The sequence below is a fragment of the Adiantum capillus-veneris genome, chromosome 29 (assembly GCF_014529385.1).
Source record: "Adiantum capillus-veneris isolate H3 chromosome 29, ASM1452938v2, whole genome shotgun sequence".
Classification (NCBI taxonomy): domain Eukaryota; kingdom Viridiplantae; phylum Streptophyta; class Polypodiopsida; order Polypodiales; family Pteridaceae; genus Adiantum; species Adiantum capillus-veneris.
The window spans coordinates 135987323-136004383 of record NC_140959.1 but is presented as its reverse complement, the minus strand read 5'-3'; positions in this window follow the sequence as shown (position 1 = coordinate 136004383).

Below are 17061 nucleotides of genomic sequence, written 5' to 3'. Positions count from 1 at the left end.
AATCTTTCTTGCTTCATCTCGGGAATCTGGCATCACATTGTCAGCTCGTAGTATGTGCTCTTTCAGCAATCTACACAACATAAAAATATGATACAGTCGTGTAAAAATCTATCAGATCATTATACATTTAGAGTTTTATTAAAGTAAACTAATTGTAATAGATCACCTGAAAAGCGCTGTGACGCTAGTGTCACTCCATCCAAACTTTGCCTGCATGTTGAGAAGAACCAGGAGTGCTTTCAATCTAGACATATGTGCTCCATTATACAATGGCGTATCGGCTTCACTTTTCATATCATCATAGATAAGCCTTTCTGAATCCATGATCGTCTCGATCATTTCATCAATCTCGGGCTCAAACATTGCCTCGTTGCGAATGTGCTCTGCATGATCATCCCCTGAGCTGTCAGAGGCTACATCTTGTGGCCTCACATATGCTGCTTGACCAAAGTGCCTGTGAACACGTCTATTGGGTTGCAAGATTGCTGCTTGTTGGCCAATGTCAGAGTCCGACGAGTTATAATTGGCAACAACTCGATCTATAATAGATGGATCGAACTCGCCAAATTCACGAACGTGCTACAAAGAAACACGTCTTGTCCGTCGCACAGCATGCTTGCATTGATTACAACGACGGTCCCACATCCTCGTCGCTACTCTTAATGAGGATAAAAAACATATAGCCTGGACAACAAATTTAATATTCTATTGGCATTCTTCGTCTTATCTCTCTCTCTCTCTCTCTCTCGCTCTCTCTCTCTCTCTCTCTCTTCACTTCACATTCTCTAGTCATGTCCAATCCCCGCACACCTCGGTCTAGAGGTGCACAGAGATCAGAACCACCGGGTTATAATCTCGTCTTTATTGGTCAATACCTATATTTGTGGGTACAAGAAATCTACACACCGACGTCTACATGATACTGCATGTAGTGGACAAAACCCCTTTGCCTCTTCTGTAGCTGTAGCACTTGACAGCATCTTAACATCTTTTCACAGTAGATCTTTTCACTGTTCGTCTAACTCTAAACCCTAAACCGTAAGTAATTCTTGCGTGGACTCGATCTAACGTAAATAAGCATAAATCTAAATAAACGTAAATCTAACTAAAAATAAGCCTAAATCTAATTTAACGTAAGTCTACATCTAGCCTAATCTTTAACGTCTTTTGGGATAGTTTCCTACGACGTTAAAACTCTCTTCTTCTTGTGTGTGTGTGTGTGTGTGTGTGTGGGTAAACCTAAATAAACCTAAGTCTAATCTAATATAACATAAATCTAAATCTAACGTAAATTATGTTATATTAAAAACAAAGAACTAAACTAACAGGGATTATAAGAACCTTAAAACTGATTTAACACATAATTTTTCACATAACTCGGCAAGAGTTGGCATTCTCATCACTAAAGATGTGAGAGTTAACTTCCGACGGTGACGCTGCCTCATCTCCATCCACATCTGACGACAGCAATTGGCCCTTTAGACCGTTCTTGCTCTTGTTACTAACTTTGAAGTTGTTGTTGAATGACTAGAGGTTGTCTAGATGGTCATTGTGTCGGGGATGTAGTGACTCTTGCCGCCCTGAAGATCCACCTTCTTCCCTATCTTCTGAAGACATTTCACCAGTACTTTTGGATCGACGGAGCCCACCATGAGTGAAGGCAGCAATACCCTATATTCCATTGAGGGCTTTCTTCACCCGCTTCATGCAGGCATCGCAGTCTATGGAGACCTAAATCTAATCTAATATAACGTAAATCTAAATCTAGCGTAAATAAACGTAAATCTAGTTAAAAATAAACCTAAATCTAATTTAATGTAAGTCTACATATAACCTAATCTTTAACGTCTTTTAAGATAGTTTTCTACGACGTTATAACTCTCTTCTTCTTGTGTGTGTGCGCGTGTGTGGATGTGTGTGCCAATAAAAAGAGATAAATGGTATAACCTTTCTATCACCCATGCCAAGTATGATAGATTGATTATGCCATTTCCCTCTTGAATAATAGGTCTTGAGTTCAACTCCTCATCGGCTAGATCTTTAGTTCTTTTAATTTTAATTAGTTTTCTACGACGTTAAATTAGTTTCTCTCTCTTTCTCTCTCAATGTGTGTGCGTTTTTTTGGATCGTATGCATGTTTTCTCTCTCTTTTCCTCTCTCAATGTGTGCGTTTTTTGTTTATGCATGTTCTCTCTCTCTTTTCCTCTCTCAATGCGTGCGTTTTTTGTTTATGCATGCTCTCTCTCTTTTTTTCTCTCTTAATGTGTGTGTGCATTCTTTGTTTATGTATGTGTGTGTGCGTTTTTGTTTTTGTTTGTACTCTCTCTCTCTCTCTCTCAAAAACACTATGTGTGTGTGTGTGTATGTGTGTGTGTGAGAGAGAGAGAGAGGGAGAGAGAAAGAGGGGAAGGGAACATGAGAATGAGGAGAGGGAAGGAGCATACCTGGCTCTCCTTCCTCTCCTCGTGTCTGTGTGTGTGTGTGTGGAGAAGAAAAAGAGAGAGAGAGGGAGAGGGAGAGAGAAAGAGGGGAAGGGAACATGAGAATGAGGAGAGGGAAGGAGCATACGTGGCTCTCCTTCCTCTCCTCGTGTGTGTGTGTGTGTGTGTGTGTGGAGAAGAAAAAGAGAGAGAGAGAGAGTGAGGGAGAGCGTTACCTGCTCCTTGCTTGAGGGCGCCGAAAAACTCAGATTTGAGATCTGAGTTTTTGGGCACGCTCGGTTATTTTTTTAGCCCAGCCGGCGTCGCTATGGGCGTCGCAAATTTACAAAGAAATTTGCGAGGCTCATAGCGACGGCGGGATTTTTTTTTTTGAGCGTCGCTAATATGAATAGCCTCTTGTAGTGTTTGGTGCCCCCATGGAGGAGGGTTTGTGCATATTTTGTGTAGGCTCAACCATTAGCATAATCAAGTAGCTTTCATGAATTACGATAATTTGTATGATTATTTTATTCCCATTGCAAGGCAAAAAGGGTGCACATAATTGTTAGTACTAAGTTGCAATATCAACTAGTAATTCGTAGAGTTTTGGGCCCTCTTAGGTTGGTTGAGATAAACGCTTCAGTAAATCCTTTTATTTTGCCTCTCATTAGGTACGACCTTAGTTTGGACCCCTATATTTTTGTTTTGTTTTAAGAATTAGGTCATGCATAGACCATGGATAATGTCCCAGGAATAGAAGTTTTTCCCTTCCATTTCACTACAGACATTAGAATAAACGTTGTAATTAGTAGAAAGATCCATTTTCAATAACCTATGGTGTTCATGTTTGGTGCCCAAAGAGTAGGAGAAATTCTTGCGTCACCCAGCCATGTCATCCCGCGTCTTGTTGACTATCATAGATCATTTGATGTGCATATTTTATTTTGTTGTAGAATAGATTGGAATTTAGAAAACATTATTGTGTAAATCATTTTAAGAAAGAAAAACAAAAACATGTCGTCACTTTGAAATTGATTCAAAGTGACTTTGAAATTGATTCAAAGTGACTTTGAAATTGATTCAATGGAGGCCCAACGCCAAATGTGCGGATATCCTCTTTTCTTTGGAGAGCCTGGAGAGGATGCATAATTATTTTTAGCAAATTTTTAAAGATGTCTTGACCTATCAAGAGGATAGTAACTGATCAAGAACGCATAGAAATGTTTCACGTGGTCCTTAGGAAAGATGCTAGTACTTGGTTTGACTCTATGCCTGAGGAAGTTAAGGGTAATTACACAGAAGTTGTGCATCATTTCAAGAGATACTTCTTTGATCCCCAAAACACTCAAAAGCTATGGCAAGACATTGTTTCTCACAAATAAAAAGACTTAGATGACTACTACATATACAAACAAGAGTTTCTACGTCTTTGGGCTGTATGGATGAGAAATGTTGCTAACCCTGGTGATGGTGCATAGTTCCTAAAGAAGGACAGGTTCATATCCGGTCTCTTTCCCACACTCAAGATAAAAGTTGAGGCAGGTGTACCTACTACCTTTGATGCAGCTGAAACTAGGGCTGTTGAGAAGTATAGAAAACTCAAGTGCCTAAGGGGAGAGGTTCCAATAGAGGGTCCTAGACCTAAGGGAAAATTGCAAGCATCAACATCTAGAGAGATTCATGAGGTAACGGTGGAGGTAATTGAAAAGTTAAATGAATCCTTGAGCAACTTGTCATTCCACCTTGCACAAGATGTAGGTCCAAAGGGACAAGCAAAGAAGTCTGAAGAGCGAGATCCACGACCTAGGAGATTCTTGCAATGTTGGAATTGCAAAGAGTTTGGGACATGGAATGCATAATTGTCCTTGGCACTGTGGGAAACCAGGGAGACCTAACTTGAATTATCCAATGATGAATGCAGGTGAAGGAACTAGTCAACAAAGACGGTTTCTACAAAGGCCAAATGGAGCAAGACCACCTCCACGAGGATTGAAAAGAGTTCCACTTTTGCCAGACCCAAATGTGCATGTGGTAGAGGTGACAAATTCCAATGAGGTGGACATGGAAGCAAATGGCATTAAGCGTGGCCATGGAAAAGGTAAGGAGAAAGAAGGAGTCACCTCACAAGGTGATCATGGACGAGAAAAGAAGGCAAAGGAGACCAAGGAAACCAAGAGGACTCGACATCATATCAACCTCCAAGACTTCCCTCTTGGAAATGGTATGGCTCGGTACAACTTGTTGGAAGACATGAGAGGTAAGGGTCCTAATATCTCATGGCCTCAATTTCTTACATTATGTCCACAAGTTAGGAGGGGTTTAACAAGGGCAGTTAGCACTAGGAGAAAGGTAAAAGAGAGTGTGCCTGTTGTAAAAAATGAACAAGCTGAAATGAATGAGGACATTACACCGGTGCTAGACTGTTACATCAAAGGAAGATTGGTTAGGAAAGGTCAAGTGGATGGGGGTGCACAAATTTGCATCATGATAGAGGGACTCATGCAAAGACTAGGCATACACATCCATGAGACACCTGAAATCAAAGTCAAGATGGCAAACAATAGCAAGGCTAGCTAGGTGTGTAGGCATTTGTAAAAATGTTTTTGTGGAGGTCTTTGGCATTAAGAAGGCGGTGGATTTTTATGTTATGTCGACCAAAGGAAGTGGCTATCCATTTATCCTTGGAAGACCATGGCTAATGAAAATGCGAGCTTTGCAGGATTGGGGGAGTGGGAAGTTAATTTGTAGGAATGACAATCATAAGAAGGTTGTCTTTGACATGAAGGAGCAACGCCAAGAGGAGCTCCATGAAGAATCATCTCAAAGTAAGACGGAAGAAGATTGGACCGGTAACACTTCAAAAGAAGAAAGTAGCGGCAGTATTACTGAAGAGGAGTCTTCCATCGAATTCATGGGGGTAAGGTTCAAGCCAACCAACCAGGAGACCTCTTGTCAAGGTTTGGAGGAGGTAGGTTCCCAAGAGAACCAAAATGTGGAAGATAAAGGAATGTTAGAAGGTATGTTTTCTACAACACTTACACAGGATGAAAGAGAAGAGTTCAAAGGTGTGTTAAGGAAATTTCCTAAGCTTTTTTCTAAATACTACACCGACGTGCATGGAGTAGATGATGTTCAACACAAAATCAAGCTAAAGCCAGAGGCCAAACCTAAAGCTCAAAAGCTACGAAGGCTAGGAGTCATCAAGGAGCAGGCTTTACTTAAGGAGGTAACAAAGCTTCTAGCAACAACATGTTTTATTTATCCAGTGGACAATTTGGAGTGGGTCTCTCCCAAGAAAAATGGCAAGTGGAGGGTATGTGTGCATTACCGTTCATTCAATGAGGCAACAAAAAGGGATCACTTTAATCCCCTCCATTTCAAGATGAGATACTAAATGAGGTAGCTGGTCATGAGAAGTACATCCTGTGTGATGGATACTCGGGGGTGAAAGCATGTTAACCTGTCGTGCTTTTTGTGCTAGTTTGTAAGGTCCCCAACCCGCCTATACCGAGATCGGGATGGGATCCTTGGCAGGTCTCTAGGTCTAATAAAAATCGGAGTCTCTAAACACGAAAAATCCAAGGAATAGACCTTTACCATTGACAATGGCTTGGGTCTATAGCCTTAGAAGAAGACCTAGTCCTGTCTCGCAGCGGAAACGGGACAACGTAGTGAAAGTTAAAAAAAACTATTTCGGCCCTATAACTGTCACAATTGGGCTAAGGTATTCTCAACCAACGCTTTTTTCCCTCTAGCATATGTGAGGGCACAGCCGCTGGTGGATTCCTCGTCCAAGTGAAGAAGTTTCTAAACGTTTTAGTGCACAGGGATGGATAGTTACCTGACTAATCAGGTCCACCTGTCCATGATTGACAACCTTAGTCAATCCCCACTTGCCACCCGGCACTCACACGTGATTCATTTATCTTACTATCACATTGTTTTTGCTACATCCGGGAGCGCGGAGAGAAATAGTACAGTGCAAGCCATAAACAAGCAAACTTGTATAGCTGGCAACCATCTTTGCACATACTCCAAGTCGTACGCGATAAGAGAGAGATAGAGAGTGGGGGAGAGAGAAAGAAGTATGCAGGCGCACCTCCTAGAGCGGAGTGCTACGCCGGCACGGCGAGAGGGAAGAGAGGAGAGGAGAAGAACAACGCAAACACTGGGTGCAATCTCCCCCGTGCAAGAGTGACCATTTCCCTCTTGCACGTATTTCATTTATAGATTTCTTGAATGGTCAAATTGAGTACAAACTGGCCGGCCAGACATAATTTGGCCAAAGCTCATAAAGAGCACTTGAATAATCAAATATACATAAAATGTAATATCCTTCTGCATAATCCATTATCTGCTGATGCTTTTGCCACCTGTCAGCTGCAATAGATAATAAAATATCAATTCTATAACATACCTCTCCGTTGAAAAGCAACTGTCCTCAGTTGCGAAGATAAAAATATGCAAACAGTACTTGTCAAAAAACAATGATTAGAAATTTGTATCAAATAGTAAAAAATTCAAAAAATTAGACAATGTTGCTTATGCCTGCCGTCATCCATATACTACCTATTCTAGTGTCCCATACCACTAGAATAAGCAGTATATGTCATACCCTGATGAATCAGGATATCATTGGTCACGCTCATCATCAATCTCATAATGTCAAGTCTCATCACAAAAACACTGCTAAATAATCACCAGATACCAAATCCCAATCCAATTCCAATTCCACAATATAAGTCTAAATCCAAATCACTTTCATTATGTACCCGGGTAACAAAGTCATACCAATTACAGTGGTGGCCAGCCACTGTAGCATGATTTTGTGATCGGTGTTGCCTCATCCGGCGAGTCTACACCAATAGAACGTGCTGCCTAGATTGGCGAACCTGCACTAATGCTGCCTATATCGGCGGATCTGCATTTACCATTGTGAATGTGCAATTTGTCAGTGTGCTGCCTAAATCGGCGGATCTACACCAAGGTGAGCATTTACACTGCCTAAATCGGCGTATCTGTGTGCATGTGACCAATGGACTAGACAATACATAAAAAACAAAACATTGACTACCTGTGTGACACCACATTGGATTATAGTTGAGTAGCAGAGTACTTACAAATTTTTGTTCACTATTCGAGAGCACCTTAACTCATATAAGCAACAGCATAGCTTAATGATAAATCAGCTCAAGAAAAATTCCTTTCATTATAATTAGAAGTGATGACCTTAGTAGCAGTGTCTGAGTATTCATGTTAGAGCACAATGCAAAGAAATGAAATATGAAAAGAGGAATGACATATTTGATGTACATACCCGAAGGGTAAACTGTATTTGAATATATAGACCATTGTTGGTATGTGGATGAGGTACAAGTGCTGCAACTCCCGTTTTACCCCAAAGTATACCAATAGATCCAAAATGTTTTAGCATGGGGTTAATAATTGGCTAGGAACTTGCAATGACAACTACAAAAGGGATTAGTATACAATCGAGACAAACGTGAGAAAACTGAACGGAAAGAAAATGTTGACTTTAAATAGCATAGATCAACTAGTGCCACTAACCAAAAACAAATACAAGAATAAAGTGCATGTTTTTGCACGGCAACTTGTGCTCAGGCAGTTGTGAAGCACTTAATTTTGGTTTAAAGTTTCATAAAAAAACTATTGTTAATTAAATGACCATGTTCAACTAGAATGAGCAAAGGTGCTCCAGGTAAGCGTCAATTGTGAGGGTGGTAATGCCCTGTGTGTTGTCCCGGTACGAGGTAGACGCGTGTTCTCGAATGTATTACTATTATTTTTATTGCAAATAGTGAATTATTATACATTGCGTAATTGTCCAAAAATCTAACATTATTGACGTCCATTACCAAAACATAACAATAGGGATGTGACGGGGGGCTGTGAAGAGAGAGAGAAATAAAATGAAATGTTATCGTAATCGTCTTTAAAATGCCAAAATTACCTAAGAACACAAAGTGAGAAAATCCTTGTGAATCTAATCCTCAATGTCCGATGCGTCTATGTCATCGACTATCAACCAAGAGGGAATGAAAGGAAATGTTATATTAACAGTCTTAAAAAGACCACAATTATAATCCTTGTGGATCTAATCTAATGCCTAGGTACAAAATAAAATGTCGTAAAGCAAAAGACTGGAAAAATCATCATGAGCATCGTCAATGCGTGAGCATACTTGACAACGGACATTGTGACCTAGTTGTGATGATGCCTTTGAGTGTCTCCAGCTTGCCCACCATATGGCTGAGAGCAAGGGAGAACAGTACTACGTTTCTAGGCAATGAATGACGATCGTGAGACACCATGTCATTTTTTTTATTTTTTTGGGTTAAATTTTCACAATAAATGTCTACAAGTATGTAGCTATGCTTTCAAATCAAATTGTGTTCAAGATTTATGGGCTACACGAGCCATTAGGGTGAAGTTTGAAGGTAAATTTCAATTATTGATACGACTTGTAATTCGGGTTTTGTTTTTCAAGCTCTACGAGAAAAAATGAGTTATCAGGGCAACCATTATGCCAAGTAAGATAATATGAAGAAAACCCTCATTTAAAAACAACATATATCAAAGATATTGGTCGCATGATAGGTATAATTTATTACCAAGATAATGCTAACGATCATTTAAAAAAGAAAACATGAAAGACACGATTCGTCATCATGCAAATTGCTCCAAATTCAATGGGTAAGTCTGACATGTCCTTAAAGACCCATCAAGACATCATCAATATACTACTCAGCATCCAGCCATAAGTCTATGTGTTCCTAAAGATCCGTTAATAGAAAACGGGAATACAATGGGGTGGAGGCCAGTGCCATATATACAAATAAGGAGCGTTATTGAACTGCACCATATGTATATAAAACCGCTTCATCCTTCGAGGGACACGAACTCATCATAACAAAAATACCCTGGTCCAGTTTCATGGTCCAGTTTGCTCGTCATTGGGTAGCTTTGCAAGCCTACGGGATCTATGCAATTTGGCTACCAACTCATGGCCTCATAGAAGTGACCTCAGAATGGTGGCTCCTCTCCGTGGAATGCCATGCATGGTACTCTGTGCGTCCTTCTCCTCTGCAGCTTCCCGAAATCTCCTCTGCATCTTCCCTATTCCGGTTCTCATCCTTGTGTTGTGCCGGCCTCGTTCCCTCATCCTCTCCCTTACGATTCCTTGAGACTAAGCACATTGTCGCAGAGAGTTGGTCCAAAATGCTGCCATGGAGGTTCCCGTTCCAGGAAAATAGGGATTTGATGACACCCAAAGGTGTTCTTATTACTGCAGAGGCAACGACATCAGTGGATGAGGCGATTATATTGGGGGTCCAATACAGGCTGACCATTGACGAGATTGGGAAGGCGGTTGGAATGCCCGGCGCGATGCAAGAGAGGGAGGGTGGATGAAGCAAGTCCACTCCAAGAATGATTTGGAGAGAATTATGAGTGGCAGCGCCTCTGCATGGTAAGTGGGTAGGTCTTCGGTAGGTGCAAGCCAAGGGCTGCATGCAGAGAGTAGAGAGAGAACTAGGGTGACCGATGTGTACTGCTGTAACGAGGGGCAGAGAAAGAGAGAGAGTGAGTCGGGCTGCAGGGCTGAAAAGCCTACGTCTGTGTGTGTGTGATAGAGAGAGAGAGAGAGACAGTTGAGAGAGAGAAAGTAGGCAATTTCGGGCGGCTACTGTATATAAGGGATACCGAGAGAGTAAGAGATGTTGATGGCTTGTGCTCCAATCAACTGCAGCGAGCCATGAACTGCAGTGGCAGCTCGTGAGACACGGAGGCATGCATCGTGGGTGGAAGTGCCTGGTGGAGAGATAACTCAGTTGTGGCTGCTGGGAAAACTGGAGCTGCGAATACGTATAAGAGACGGGAGGCTATGCCGCTGCATGGATATTAATAGGTGGCTGTGAGTGAGTACAGGCACCATGCAGATATGTGCGGTTGTGCATGGTACTAAGGATAGGGGAAAAAGTTCGAGTAGATGCATGTGAGGTGTCGGATAAACAGCGTTGGCGGCTGCTCCTTCTCCTACTCCTTCTGACTGGCCTTTCCGATCCTGAGCTCCTCTTCTTCTTATACAGTTTTGTTTGCTTTACCACAGTGCTAGTTTCCTCATGTTCCATCCTATTACCGGATGGGGATGTGTCTGCTATCGGACTATACACACAGACATATCGCTGCTAGCCAGTGCCCAATATCCATGTTGCTGCCTGACGATTGAGTTGTGTGTGTCTGTAGAGGCCCTGTGTAGTTTACCATGGGCTCAATGCTGCCATGATAGAGATGACCTTCCAGCTTGCGTGCTGGCCGCCACAAATAATGTACAATTCATTTTTTTTTTTGAATTACTCTGAATCTGTGGGTATTAGTGTGGGTTCGCACCACAATCGACAGCTTAGGTCGGCTACTCCTTTAAGAACATAGGATGAGTTCATTGCACACAAAATAACTCTACATAGCCTTATCGGATCATATATCCTCAAAGCTTAAGGATCAAAGTGATCGTGATTAAGGGAATTGCAAAAGACGCTTTTTTTTCTCATTCTTCTATTTCTTTACAGCTCCTCTAGCGCAATAGGCAGGCATGGTCACTTTGACGAGTTCACAATGTCTTTGTCCCCTTCCTACCGGCAATAGACAAACTAATAATAAAATATTGAACCTCATTCCAACCTCCTATTATGTCTCATGCTATGTACTCTATAAGCAAGTGTATTATACACGATTAAGAATTAATGTAAACAATTATCCTACCAAGCTTGCTAATTAAAAATTTGGTTTGTTTGTACACATTCAACTTATAATTTAAAAAGATTTGCATTATAAGCATCTTTTCCCACAAAACATACACCTACATCCGTATATATTGAATGAAAAAGTTCAAATAACTTAGCTGTATTCATCGCTGCACTTGTTCTCTGGGTATCCATGCTTCCTTAGCAGTAATTACTAATTCCAGGAGAGTTTCCAGTGCTCTGATACAACTACTACAGTCGGGAGCGCGGAGAGAAATAGTACACTGCAAGCCATAAACAAGCAAAACTGTATACCTGGCAACCATCTTTGCACATACTCCAAGTCGTACGCGATAAGAGAGAGACAGAGAGTGGGAGAGAGAGAAAGAAGCGCGTAGGCGCACCTCCTAGAGCGGAGTGCTACACCGGCACGGCGAGAGGGAAGAGAGGAGAGGAGAAGAACAACGCAAACACTGGGTGCAATCTCCCCCCGTGCAAGAGTGACCATTTCCCTCTTGCACGTATTTCATTTATAGATTTCTTGAATGGTCAAATTGAGTACAAACTGGCCGGCCAGACATAATTTGGCCAAAGCTCATAAAGAACACTTGAATAATCAAATATACATAAAATGTAATATCCTTCTGCATAATCCATTATCTGCTGATGCTTTTGCCACCTGTCAGCTGCAATAGATAATAAAATATCAATTCTATAACAGTTTTAAACATTTTAAATAACTGGTTTCTTTTAACGTTCCATCACAATAATTCCTTGAAGACAGCATTGAAAGCATTCTTTTAGAAAACATACATCTTTAAACTTAAGACAGGGTACTGTCAATCAAAACATTATCCATAATAACCATGACCAGTACTCTTCTTGTCTCAAGACCACCTAAGGGTGAAAAACGGCACCCATTCCTTATTCAAATCCGGAGTGGATAAACCCCCACCCAAGGTTCCGGGTGCCCATACACCAAACCAGTTGCCCATACAACCGGGCGGCTCCCCTAGGATAAAAACGGTATCCTAACTTATGTAGAAACATCAAGACATGACACGGAGTATAAACTCATCGTTCATGGGGGTAACCAACTTATCCGTGGCTAGAAAGCCAATCATTATCATCAAAATATTCCAAGGAGTGGGAGGTGTCTTGAGACAAGCTGTCTTAAGGATGATCAAACATATCTTTCCTAATTCAACCAATTTTAATCCAAACAATTCTTTCCTACATTATAAACAAATGCACGCTGGAAGTTACCTTCCATTTTCAGCCAGTTTATCCTTCTTACATATGCAATGCTAACTTATAAAAGAACTTAAACTAATTAAAGACTTAATTGAATAATGGGACACCCACCTGGGATTGATTGGCCATCTGCTGCTATGCTGGTGCCTGAAGATCTCCTCCGTAGGCCTACTACTAAGCCCGGCTTCATCGTCGTGCGACGCTCTAGTTTGTTTTGGAGCTACTTCCTCATTATCAGATGTAGGATTTTCTTGGGTTCTTTTTGGTGCCATAACTTCTTATCTTTATAAAAAGGACGTCTAATCATTAGGTAAATAATTCAAAATCTAAACTTAACCTTTGTATTCAATCGTAACCCATCCAAGGTTAAATTTATAGTCTTAATTGATAAATTCTTGACCTAGTAATTTCTTATTTGTCTATATAAGCATGATAACTTCTTCCACCACTTCCTTAAGGGTTTTCTAAGCTCTCCTAAATTTCTTATAATTTTCTATATCTTTTTCCTAATTTTCCTATCAACTTTTAAGCTAATAATCTACTTATTTTGGGCTCAATATTTATTGTATTTAATTTCTCTTGAATATTTCATTTCCACAACTTGATATCATAGGTTTACACTTACTATAATTTTCCTAAAAACTTTTGATCACAAAGTCTATTTATTTTAATTAATCATTCACTAAAAATAGGACTTTTGATCAATTATAATTTTCTAACCTCACCAATCAACTATGGTATAACTACCACAATTAGATAAGGATATTTTTGACCTCTGGTAATTATCTTATTATTTTATAACTTAACTATATAATTTCCATCTTCAATTTTTAGCTAAAATTAGGATAATTTGACTTAGATAAATATCTATACTACATTTTGGCATAATTATCACGGCCTCTTTATCCTATAATATATCTATGATAAATAGGATGTAATCATACAGCATGATTTACTAATTTCCCTCTTTAGTTTTTAGCTAAAATTAGTGTAATTTGAGTTAGATAAATATCTATACTACTTTTCTAACCTTGGCATAATTATCATGTCCTCTTTACCGTATAATATAGCTCTAAAAAATAGCATGTAATCATATAGCATGATTTACTAATTTCCCTCTTTATGTTTTAGCTAAAAATAGTGTAATTTGACTTACATAAATATCTATAATATTTTTTTGACCTTGGCATAATTATCACGGAATCTTTACCCTATAATATAGCTCTGAAAAATAGAATTTAATCATATAGCATGATTTACTAATTTCCCTCTTTAATTTACACCTAAAAATAGCGTAATTCCACTAAGATAATTAGTTAAACTAATTATCTGATATTAGCATAATTATCACAGGCTACCCAACATCTAATCAATTCAAGTTGAACCTATTTACTAATTTCCCTTATTTAAATTGCTCAAAAAATAGAGTAATTCTGTCTAATTAATTGGCTAAATTAATTATATGAGCTTATCCTAATTATCATGGGTTCTTTAATACCTAATTAACCACTAATAAATATATCATAGCAATTGAAATCAATTTACTAATTTCCCCCATTTAAATTTCTCAATAAACAGAGTAATTCTGCCTAAGTAATTAGCTAGATTAATTATCTGAGCTTCTTCTAATTATCACGGGTTCCTTAACACCTAATTAACCACTGATAAATATATCACAGTAATTGAATTCAATTTACTAATTTCCCCTATTTACATTTCTCAAAAAATAGAGTATTTCTGCTAAAGAAATTAGCTAGATTAATTTTCTGAGATTCTCCTAATTATCATACGTTTCTTTATACCTAATTAACCACTGATAAATATATCACAGCAATTGATATGAATTTACTCATTTCCCCCATTTAAATTGCTAAAAAAAAAGAGTATTTCTGCTAAAGAAATTAGCTAGATTAGTTTTCTGAGCTTCTCTTAATTATCACAAGCTCTTAAACATCTAATTAACGACTAATAATTATATCATAGCATTTGAATTTCATTTACTAATTTCCCCTATTTAAATGTTTCAAACAATAGAGTAATTATGCCTAATTAATTAGCTAGATTATTTATCTGAGCTTATCCTAATTATCCCGCTTTTATTAACACCCAATTAACCATTGATAAATATATCATAGCAATTAAAATCAATTTACTAATTTCCCCTATTTAAATTGCACAAAAACTAGAGTACTTCTGCCTAATTAATTAGCTAGATTGATTATCTGATCTTCTCCTAATTATCACGGGTTTATTAACACCCAATTAACTACTAATAAATATATCACAGCAATTAAAATCAATTTACTAATTTCCTCTATTTAAATTTCTCAAAAAACAGAGTAATTCTGCCTATTTAATTAGCTAGATTAATTACCTAAGCTTCTCCTAATTATCACAAGTTCCTTAACACTTAGTTAACCACTGATAAATATATTATAGCAATTGAAATCAATTTACTAATTTCCCCTATTTAAATTTCTCAGAAAACAGAGTAATTCTACCTAATTAATTAGCTAGATTAAATTTATGAGATTCTTCTAATTATCACAGCTAATTAACCACTGATAAATATATCACAACATTTGAATTCTATTTACTAATTTCCCCTATTTAAATTACTCAAAAAATGGTATTTTAGCTAAAGTAATTAGCTAGATTAATTTTCTGAGCTTCTCCTAATTATCATGGGTTTAGGTTCTTGAACACCTAATTAACCATTGATAAATATATCACAACATTTGAAATTGATTTACTAATTTTCCCTATTAAAATAGCTAAAAAAACAGAGTAATTATGTCTAATTAATTAGGAAAACCTCCTCAAAAAATTATAGGATGATTTTCCTAGATTAATAATTGTCTAATGCATCTCTGATAATTACTTCAACTTAATATAATCTTAATTAATATATTTACCATTAATTCATGGTTAATTTGGCTAATTTCAGCCCTATTATAATAGGATAATTAATTAGCTTAGTATTACTAAGCTTAATTCTAATAATCAACAGAGATTAATTAATTAAGAGAGGTTTGAGGAGCATACTTAAGCCTAATCTCTGATTTATTAACAAATATATTAATCTAACCTTGCTAATTAAGAAGGATTAGGCTAATTACCATTAGGGTTAATCAATTAGAGATTAATCTCTAATGATTTCTGCGTAGTGTCCTCTCCAGATGAGAGAGGGAGTATCAAGGCTCCGAGTCTCTGTAAAATGTGAAGCTAGGGGTCCTACTTATAGTTTTCTAGCACTCTTAAGCTCTCACAGGCTTAAAAAAGCACTTGCTTGCAGTTCAAGCAGCCCCCTACAGGTCAGAAAAAGACCCTTGCTGCTAAATGAGTCCCTGGCAGGTCAGTGATGACCCTCCCATTACCTGCCAGCTTTTAAAATATCAATTATGCTATATTTTGACCTATTTTTTCTTAATTGGTAAATATCTAGGAGGAATTTAATAAAGTCTATGCTTAAATGATTATTGCAACCCTTCAATTTTACCTATTTTACTCAATTCATAGTGTAAACTTCCAGGGGTCATAACTATGCCAGTTTTTATCGGAATCCAATTATGAAAATTTCTAGCCCGGGTTTGCTATGCTTAAGATTCCAAAAATACCAATATTTGCCATGGTCGGACAATTCTACATTGCTTTTTCAATAATCATATCAGTTTGATTAAGCTTTATAAAACCTTTAAGGTTTTAGAAACTGGAAACCTTACATTGTTAGCAGTTTCAAGTTAGCACATCTTCGAAAAGTTGGGCGTCTGGTAAATTTTTTACAAATAATATCAAAATTTGTCGGAGGTTGTACATTTGGATTCCTTGTTTCAAGTGCTTTCTATTGATATATCATATGTCATAGATCTTGGAGATGTAGCTCAAGTTATTGTGCTAGTTAGCATTGTTCGGGACATGAAAAAGCATGACAAGTTAACATGCTTTCACCCTCGGGTTACTTTTAAATAGGTATCGCATTGGAGGATCAATTGAAAACAACCTTTATCACTCCTTGGGGTTCTTATGCTTTCAGAGTCATGCCATTTGGCCTGACAAATGCTCCTGCAACCTTCCAACGCTTCATGAACATGGTGTTTCAAGCATTCTTTGGAAAGTCCATTAGAGTTTTTATTGATGATTTTTGCATTTATAGCTCAAAACCATTGCATATGCAAAAGTTAGAAGAGGGTTTGAAGAAACTTTAAGACATGGGAGGTCAACTCAACCCCGACAAGTGCCACATAGGTGAGGATGAAGTGACGCTTGGTCATAAAGTTTCTAGCAAAGGCATCGAGGTGGATCCTTCAAAGTCAAAGGCTCTTATTGAGTTACCGTCACCGAAGAGTCTTAAGGAGGTAATCTCATTCATTCAAAAGGTGAAGTATTTGTCACGCTTCATTCACTTAGCCTCGGAGTAACTTCACCCTTTGCAAAAGTTTACACAACAAGTCAAGTTTGTTTCGTCTGATGAGCTTGAAGAATATTTTTGTAACATCAAAGTCATTCTGTCAGAGCTACCAACACTTATGCCTCCTTGTTGGAAGTACACATTCTTTGGTAGCTCTAGTGTTGGGAAAGAAACAATTAGTGCTGTTTTGCTACAACAAGATCCCCACAATACCCGG